General features: G+C 48.3%; 2 long non-coding RNA genes across 2 annotated transcripts; one reads left to right on the top strand and one right to left on the bottom strand.

Moving 5' to 3' along the window:
- Positions 1-1,171: 1,171 nt before the first annotated feature.
- On the bottom strand, positions 1,172-2,201 carry LOC123115885 (uncharacterized). Its single transcript, XR_006456799.1, has 3 exons — positions 1,822-2,201; positions 1,479-1,719; positions 1,172-1,375 (listed from the first exon to the last, which is right to left on the bottom strand). It is a non-coding gene; the product is annotated as an uncharacterized lncRNA (long non-coding RNA).
- A 194-nt stretch (positions 2,202-2,395) lies between these two features.
- LOC123110952 (uncharacterized) lies at positions 2,396-3,942 on the top strand. Its single transcript, XR_006453880.1, has 2 exons — positions 2,396-2,810; positions 2,940-3,942. It is a non-coding gene; the product is annotated as an uncharacterized lncRNA (long non-coding RNA).
- The last annotated feature ends 4,629 nt before the right edge of the window (positions 3,943-8,571 follow it).

Below are 8,571 nucleotides of genomic sequence, written 5' to 3'. Positions count from 1 at the left end.
CATTGTCACAACTAGCACGACGGGCTCATCAAGGAGGAGGTGTCGTTGGCGATGTCGAAGATGCACGACCGCCTCCTTCACTACCTCGGTGGTCAAGGCGGTGACAAATCCTCGTCGTGGGCCATCGTGTTGGCCGAGGAGAGGGTGGCGAGGCAGGAGTGGCGCAACGCGACGCGTCGCTTCATGTTCGCCAAGTCTGACGAGGAGCCTGGACGCAAGGGCCTGGGTCATCGACCTATCGAAGACCACAACGGAGACAAGAAAGCATTGTCTCTACCGTCTAGACGAGGAGACGCTGAAGTATGGCAAGCAGTGGTCTCTAAGTGAGACCACCACGCTGCCCCCTCCATTAAGTCCTGCCGTCCCTGTTTCCCCGCGCCCATTTCCGCGGTGGCCGCAGCCGCACTGTGCGCGGCGCAGCAGCAAGCAAACAGGATTATCCGCGAGCGCCAAACGGCAGTCGGGATGCCCTGTTGCTACCATGCGCCCTTCCGCCGCTAGAAACCCGAAACCGCCGACGGCGACAGAGGTGTTGTCGGCCAGCCCGGCCAGGTATACTAGGTCACCATCAAGTATAAGGTAGGTTAGATTTATTGAAGTTTTAATTTCACCGGGCAAAATACAATCTGGTTTTATGCCAAAAATAATATTTAAGTTTAAATAAAATCATCAATTTGTTTAAATTTGTATCAATTTTTTTCTTAAATTTGTTCGGAATGTGACCAAACATTTTGCGGTATGCTTTGAATGGCCGGCTCCGTATCATTGCCCGTACACCAGTCCGGACCGGTCCACAGATGCGGTGTCCGTTTTAGAGGTCAAGTGTTGGAGATGTCCTTATGCAACACACCAGAACAGAGACACGCACGGCACAAGGCAGTATTAACGACGTGCTGAACAGTGTCTTTTCCGTGCTAACTGAAGAAACGCTACAGCTAACTGAAGAAAAGCTAAAGCTACATTAATCTGGTGCAAATAGATTAACACTAGCACTCTACTGTTGTTCCCTTCCAAGTTAGAGGTGCCCTTGTGATATATTGGCAAGAAGACAACCAACACCAATGTATTGATCGAGTTCGTGGAACCAGCCAATTGAACACTTCTATGATGTTTATGAGATAAGCAACAACCCTGATGTAGTTAATATATGAACATGTGTAAGAATGTGTAGGAAACAGAATGACCAACAGTCCAACACCAACATATTTGGGATCAAGTATTGACACTTTAGGCCAGTCACACCTATAAATCTTCTTGTCCGAATTATAAAGTACATGGACATAAAAGAAAAAAAATTCAAATAACAGTAATGAATTCGTCACTTTAACTATAAGCTCCACATTTTCAGATCAGTGACTTTCTTTGTCCATCAAACCTGCTTACAGGAGCAATAGAGTTGTAAGTTTCATGTCCAAAATGACATAAGTGGCAGCAGTGATACTAAGAATGTAAATAACAGAATCACACTGGAAGCTGACCTTTATTGAGCTATTGTGTCATAGCTCAAAAGCATTACATTCCACATCAAATGGTCACAGACATCATCCCTTGATAGTACTAAATTGTGAACACAAACTTCACATGGACATCGGATCATTCATTGTATCTGCTCGTATATTTATATGCAAACTCTAGGAATTCATCTACACCAGCTGAGTACTGGGTACTTTCTCTAGGAAATTGCAATAGAAATTTGGTGGATTCTAAATCCATTGCACACTGCATAAAAATAACAAATATTAATGCATATAAGTTTCATGTAATTTCGTCCAAAGCATGGAGGTTCAGACTTCAGAGATCAGGTGACCCGCGATGAGGTACCTTTCCGAGCTGAGCAGGGGATGGGGATGTAAAGGACCGGAGGATCAGCGACTAAGGCGAGCGCTGAGCGGACTGGGAGTGGGCTGCTCCGGCAGTCCGGTCAGCAGGGCGCGCTCTTGCGCGGTGGTGCGCCGTGCGCGCCTGCGCGGACAGCAACCGGTCGGGCGCCAAGCCGGGTAGGCAGAGGCAGGTCGCGGCCGTCAGCCGTCAGGCTGGTCAGGGTCTCGGGCGGTCTGCCAGTCACTCCGGGCGACCGGGCAGGGACGGCGAGGCAGGCGGCTCAGCTGGCTCCTGGCGGCGGGTCGAGTATTCGCGAGGCTAGAGAAAACGAACAAACTGGGTTGACTGAACGTGCGGGGCTGCGTTCGCTTTGGGACGACGATACTGGGCTTATTTTTTCTCTAAGCCCATCTCTTATTACCTACGTGTCTAAAAAAACCTATGTGGTAAACAGGCCGGGCCAAAATTCCAGGGTGGAGGGTGGCCCACTGTGCCTCCGTCACTGATCTGGATCGGAGAATGATCTGGATCGGAGAATAAAGGGAAGGGACTACGCGTGACTTGGTTTTTGCTCGAAGGAAAACGTTTGGAGACGGCCGGCGCACCGCGTTGCTCGCCTAGTTTTTCTCTCCACATGACTACGTGAGCATTTGGATCCACCCACCGCCTACCTCTTCATCTTATCTCTTCAGAACACACTACAGCCATTCGTTCCCCTCAAGTCTCTCTCCTCCCAATTCCAATCTCGTCAGCCATGGCACGACCATCCCTCCGGCGAGCAACTCCTTCCATGGTGCTCGTGCGGCTCCTACCTCTCCATGGCTGTGACGCTCGTCGCCTTGTCCGCCTCCACCGTTAGCTGGACACGCGCCCTCTCCATGGCCGTCGTAGCCAGGGTGTTTCGGTCGCCATGGCCAAGCTGCACCCACCCACGGCGACGGCGGCGGCGGCGAGTTTTTGCTGGAACCGAGGGGCTTTGCTGGAACCGGGTATTTTTTTTGCTGGATCCACCATTTTGTTTTGCTACAATCCCTTTGTTTTTTGCTACCATCCCCATTCGTTTTTTATGAACATCTTCGTTTTTTGCTGGAACTGGTGCCCCTGTCTGCTGCAACCAGCTGGTGGATGTGCTACAAGGTCGGTGCCTCGCCGGGGAAGCTACATCGAGCAGCAAGGAGTGTTGTATCCAACGCAGTTCGAACGTCGGGAGCTGCAATCGTGCACGCCGGAGCTGCAACCGGCTACTGGGGGAGCTGCAAGAGAGGGTGGCCATTTTTTGCTGAACCAATTTTTTGTTTTTGCTGGAACCGGTGTATTTTTTTGCTGGAACCAAGATAATTTTTTGCTTCATCGGATGCAGAGCTCTCAAATGCTCATGTCGTTTTTGTTGTCACCTAAGTTTGTTTTTGCTAGAAGCATTTTCTGATTTTGCTTCAACCGATCACCGAACTTCCATCCCGGGGTGAAGTTTTTTGCTGGAAGATTTTTGTTGCTTCCTGATTTTTTGCTGCTTGGCACTCGAACCCGGCGAGCTGGAGACGCAGAGATGATGCAGCCAGCCACCCTGACTGCTAGCACATGCATCATCAGAAGTTTGGATCCAGCAAATTATTTTGCTACCGCCATAATTTTTTACTGGAAACAACTTCAAATTTTGCTTCCACCATGTTCTGTTTTAGCTGGATCCAGCTTTTGTTTTTGCTTCCACCATGGCGGCGGCCGGCGGCAACGACTGCGGCCGGCAGCGACGACGACGACCAGCAGGGAGGGCGGCTACAGGCGAGCGCATCGGGGCGGTACTTTCTGGCTGGGCACATCGCTCATCCATGGCAGCATGCTGGAAGTTTTTTTTAAAGGAAGAAGACGCTTGGTGAAAGAAAAGGAAAGAATCGTACGGCTATGAGTTGTTCAATCGGACGCTGCTAGGACGCTGCTGGTACGACCGGCCCAAAGTTGGGCCGGCGCACTGGCGCCTAGTACTCACCTTGCTCGAACGGTCAGCACAGATTTTGGCGCCACGTTCCTTATGTGTACCAGCGTCTCTAGTTAATTTTAGTTTTTAATTATGTATATTTGCAGTCTTATAACAGATATAATTTACAACACCTACATGGCAACATATAAGATCTGTTGCAATCTATGTACGACACTATGGCCGTGAGCTGCAAGTGTACAACGGATATGCTGCAACGCTTATATGCGTATCTCTTGTGGATTTTGCAACTTATAGTCAAAACGTTGTAGAATATGTGTTGCTTTATAGGGGGTATCCTTGTAGTGGGCGGCCTTTTGTTTAAATAGTAACTTCATTGCGAGCCAATATTTTACACGGGTAGTTTGAGTTTTGAAGTCAAACGGACGTGCGGCACCACAATCTGGGTGCACTGGATAGCCTAGCCACGTGAACGGGTTTTCCTTCCCAGCATCCCGTGGCTCGCGTGCTCGTCCTTGTCACACCTCGCTTGCAGCTTCCTCATCAGCTAGTAACATATTTAAATTTAAACTAGCGCCTCCCAATTAAGCCCGAGGAGCCAGAAAAGCCTAGCGGGGCATTGGGAACTGTGCAATATGGCTCTGTATGTAAAGTGCTCTACTACTACTCTGTAGCTTGTGGCGTTGCACGCATGGACTTCACTCCATTATCGGCTCTACTATAAAAGAAATTTCTCTTGACGTTTTTTTGAAACGGAGGCAAAAGCTTTGCTTCATCTCATTCATAAAGAAGGAACTACTAACAAAGTTCGACGAGATCCATTACACCTCCACAAATGGAAGCGAAAAGCCTAGTCTCGCTGTATCAAATAACTCAAATATTCTGCCCCCGCAGTAACTGTCGCTGATAAACAGGCTGCTAGTGTGTGCGTGAGAGGAGCGGCTGAGTAGGCCAGCTACGTGAGAGGAGCGGCTGAATAGAGCACCGAGAGTACCCACTAGGCCACTATGCAGGTGTACTTTCCCTGCATTGATAGTACAGCGATGATTCTAGAGAATAGTAGTACCCTCCACTTCCAACTGTAGCTCCTTGGCCCTGTGATTTAAGAGTTCAAAACTGGTGCACTATACTAGACTAGACTAGAAGTATAGTACATCGCACTACTAGTTGAGAAAAAGTAGTGCTAGTACTGCTACAGTACGAGTACGTACTCCTTCGTCACATAATGTAAGACGTTTTTTGACACTAGTTGGCGTGTACAAAAAATAGCAAAAATAGACCCAAAATTTCTTAATCCACGCCAAAAACTACTACCTAGTGCCAAAAATTTATTACTGGTGCTATTATTTACAGTAAATGCAATCCCATAACATTCCATAATGTTAGTACTAGTAGTAAATAGTAGCCTCACCCCTTCGCTAAGGAACGATCTACAGTTGGAAGGGACGAGGCCCTGTGGTTACTACGCTCTTATCTCCTCCTCGCTAGTTCTCCCCCCGAAGAGAAAGCAGTTCGTCGCTGCTCCCATGGATTCGCCAGGCAGTTCTCCTCCTTGTCGGGGTTGGGAGACCTTGGATGACGATCCTCTGGGATAAGTCGCACGCCGCTCCGACGTCCTCACCACCACAAGACTCGGTGCTTCCTGCACCAACTTTTTCAAGACGGTGCTTAAACAGGCTTGGGAAAAGGCCATGCTTGTTGGTCTTCCATGTGTCCTCGAGGAGAAGGTTCTTCTATGGGACAATCCTTCGAACAGTCCACGGCTCCCTGGCCATGGTTGCACGTTGACTCCGCTAGAGTTGCCGACGTTGAGAGGTAGTCGGATTTTGTCCGATGAGTAGGTCAGCAATGGAGTTTGATCATGTAGTACTTAGTTATTCCATTTCCATCCTATAATTTCTCCGCTGCCCACTGTCTTATATATAGGTCTGGGTCGGTGCCAACGAAGATTGGCTTGCATACGTCCGGCCGGATACCACCATCATTTTGCACAACATCTATGGCAATGCAGCCGTTCCGGTAGACCCCTTCTCCACCATTGGGATCGTCTTTCCGGACTGGCTGGGCTTGAATACGTATGATGATGCCTACATGAGACTGAAGAAGATAGCAATTGCGGACCCGCCGACAAAGTGACGCGGCTACGATGATTACTATCTCATCGCGGTGTTCGACATAAGGATTGCCATCAATGCAAGAGGCAGTAACGGCAGAGGCTGGCACATGTTGGCGGCGGCAGATTTGTACCCCTACACGTTCGAAGACGCCGTGCGCCATCTAGGCCGCATCTTCGCGGTGACAAGCCAGGGGACTTGTTTCATCTGGTTGCCATCCTACGGTACGGGAGATTACTAACGGAATGGACAAACCATCATCTGCATCCCTAATGGTACTCCATTATTTTGCAGGGACCAGACATCCCCCGATCGAAATAAGATCCCCGATTCTGGATGTGCATTTGCATCCGCGATTCAGTCTAACCTGGAACCTTGTAGCTGACTTTGGCATATTGGGATCAACTATCTTAGCAGTCGTTACCCATGGTACCACTGATGTGCAACATGGTCACACAATCTACCACGATCGGACCGTCACCATCTACTCAGGTATTCCATTTTTTAACCCTCTCGCCTTCTCTTTGATTGTTATACTAGTAGTATACTTAGTAGTACTAGTAGGAGTACTTTTTACCTTGGAGGACGCGTATAGCTAGCTAGGCCCTTGAAGACTTGAACCCACTAGCTGCCACCATTTTTGTTTTTCCATGTCTTACTATCTCATCCATGTAGCCAAGAGTGGCTATATATAATAAGCCGGTTATTTTACTTCCTCTATACCGGAGTAGTACTATTTGCTGCATAATATTACTGACCTCCATATTTGAGCACAACATTATTATGCATGGACCTTGACTATGTACGTCACCATGTGTCCAGATCTGAGATGCTGCATGTACCAGATGAACGGCGCTGAGTTCGACCCCCGTGATGCTACGTGGGTGTCGAGGAACACTCTTGGAGAGTACTCGCTTTTCATCGGGGACAGCTACCCCATTGTGAAGCGGATGCCACCTTCCGTGCACGATACGGAAGGCCAACTATTCATGAAGCATGGTTGTGTCTTCAGTGCGCACCGCCAGATGAACGACATGCTGGGACACGCTATCCCTGATTTATGCCGCTTCAGCTTGGATGAGTCTCCATTGTGTGGAACCGGACTAGAAAGTTGCGACAATGATTCCCGTTGCCCACCACTATGGATCGTGCCATCCATGAAGAACACCTGGGACTGGAACCTGGAGGAGGACATGTAGCCCATCTATAACGTGTAAGTGGAGTACGGTAATTGTGAACGGTAGCGCTATGAATATATGTAGACTAGTCATGCACAAATTTATCGCATGAATTGGAGATGAACTTGTGTGGCATACTGGCATTTGTCCTTTAGAATTTATTACTAGTAAATGTGTTATGTGTACGTGCAACTTGTGTGGTTGTTGCACGAGCTCCAACATGCTCTTTGAGAAAAAAAGGTGGCACAGCTTTGGATATACGTGACGCGGCGGCATGATACAGTAGCATCGTTCGCTATAGTTGTAGTACACTCCTACTAGGATGACAACTCCTATAAAACCTTGCTCTTGGCTCTTTGCCTCTTCGGGAGGTTCAACAGTTCATACTCGTGTGAACCTTGCACTTGGCTCTTCGCCTCTTCAGATGGTCCAACAATGATGATACTACAGTACAATATGCTTCTGGCAATCTGACACCGATTGAACTGATGCACGTCCATTGCGAGGGCGAGGGCGGGAGAGAGGGAGAGGGAGAGGGAGAGGGAGAGGGAGAGGGCACTTTAGTCAAAACCCTCTCCTTGTCCTGTGAACCACCGCACGTGTGGGCAAGGGAGAGGCATAGTAAGCAAGCTTCTCGTCGTTCAGCAAGTTGACGGGACACATCAAAGCAGTATTAGTCCATACTGTGTCCTTTCCGATTAATATAGCTTAATTTGAAACGAGAAAAATACACTGGCGGTCAACGTATGTAACAATACGCTCTTTACGGTCACTATATATAGTTTTGCGGTGATTATACAATCACTAGCTCATCGTAGAGCACCATATTGCACCCTACTGACCGGCCACATAATCGACGTGGCACTTTGTTGACTGGTTAAATTCTCACCTAGTTTCTGGGTCCCACCTGTCAATTGGCAGAGCAAAGAAATCAGTTGAACAAAACTTTATGCAGGCGCGACAGGAGTCCAACCCTTGCATGCGAACCACCCTGGCTGTGTATGTGAGTGCATGCACGTGTACTCCCTCGGTCTTCTAACAAAGAGTGTACATAGGGTATAAAACAAAGAGTGTAGTACATGATGTACATCTACACTTCCAATGCATTTAGCCTTTAATCTAAATCGATATTGCTTGACTAATGCACCAACTTGTGCTGTAGGTATAGGCTACATGTCTATCCTTAACTACAACATGCAACGGCCTTCATTTAATCTTCTTCTCTCAATGGTCGCATGCACACATAAGTATGCTACTTTTGGGCATTAATTATGCCCTGGTCAATGTGTAAATCTCTAAATGTACAGTCTTTCACGGACGTAGGAGTTGGTTCAGCACTTGAGCGTGAGCATGTGTGTTGCGTCGTGTGCTGTGTGCCGCATGGGTGCGTGAGTGTTGCGTGCGTCCATGTGTATGTGTGAGTGTTGCCTGTTGCATGCATGCATGGGGCTTACTCCCTCCCATTGACATGTTCATATTTCAAGCTCCCTCTGTTCCCTCCATATGGTGATACTCCCTCTGTTCC

Source organism: Triticum aestivum, chromosome 5B (assembly GCF_018294505.1).
Source record: "Triticum aestivum cultivar Chinese Spring chromosome 5B, IWGSC CS RefSeq v2.1, whole genome shotgun sequence".
NCBI classification, from domain to species: Eukaryota; Viridiplantae; Streptophyta; class Magnoliopsida; order Poales; family Poaceae; genus Triticum; species Triticum aestivum.
The sequence above is the reverse complement of the archived record's forward strand: the minus strand, read 5'-3'. Positions and strand labels throughout refer to the sequence as shown.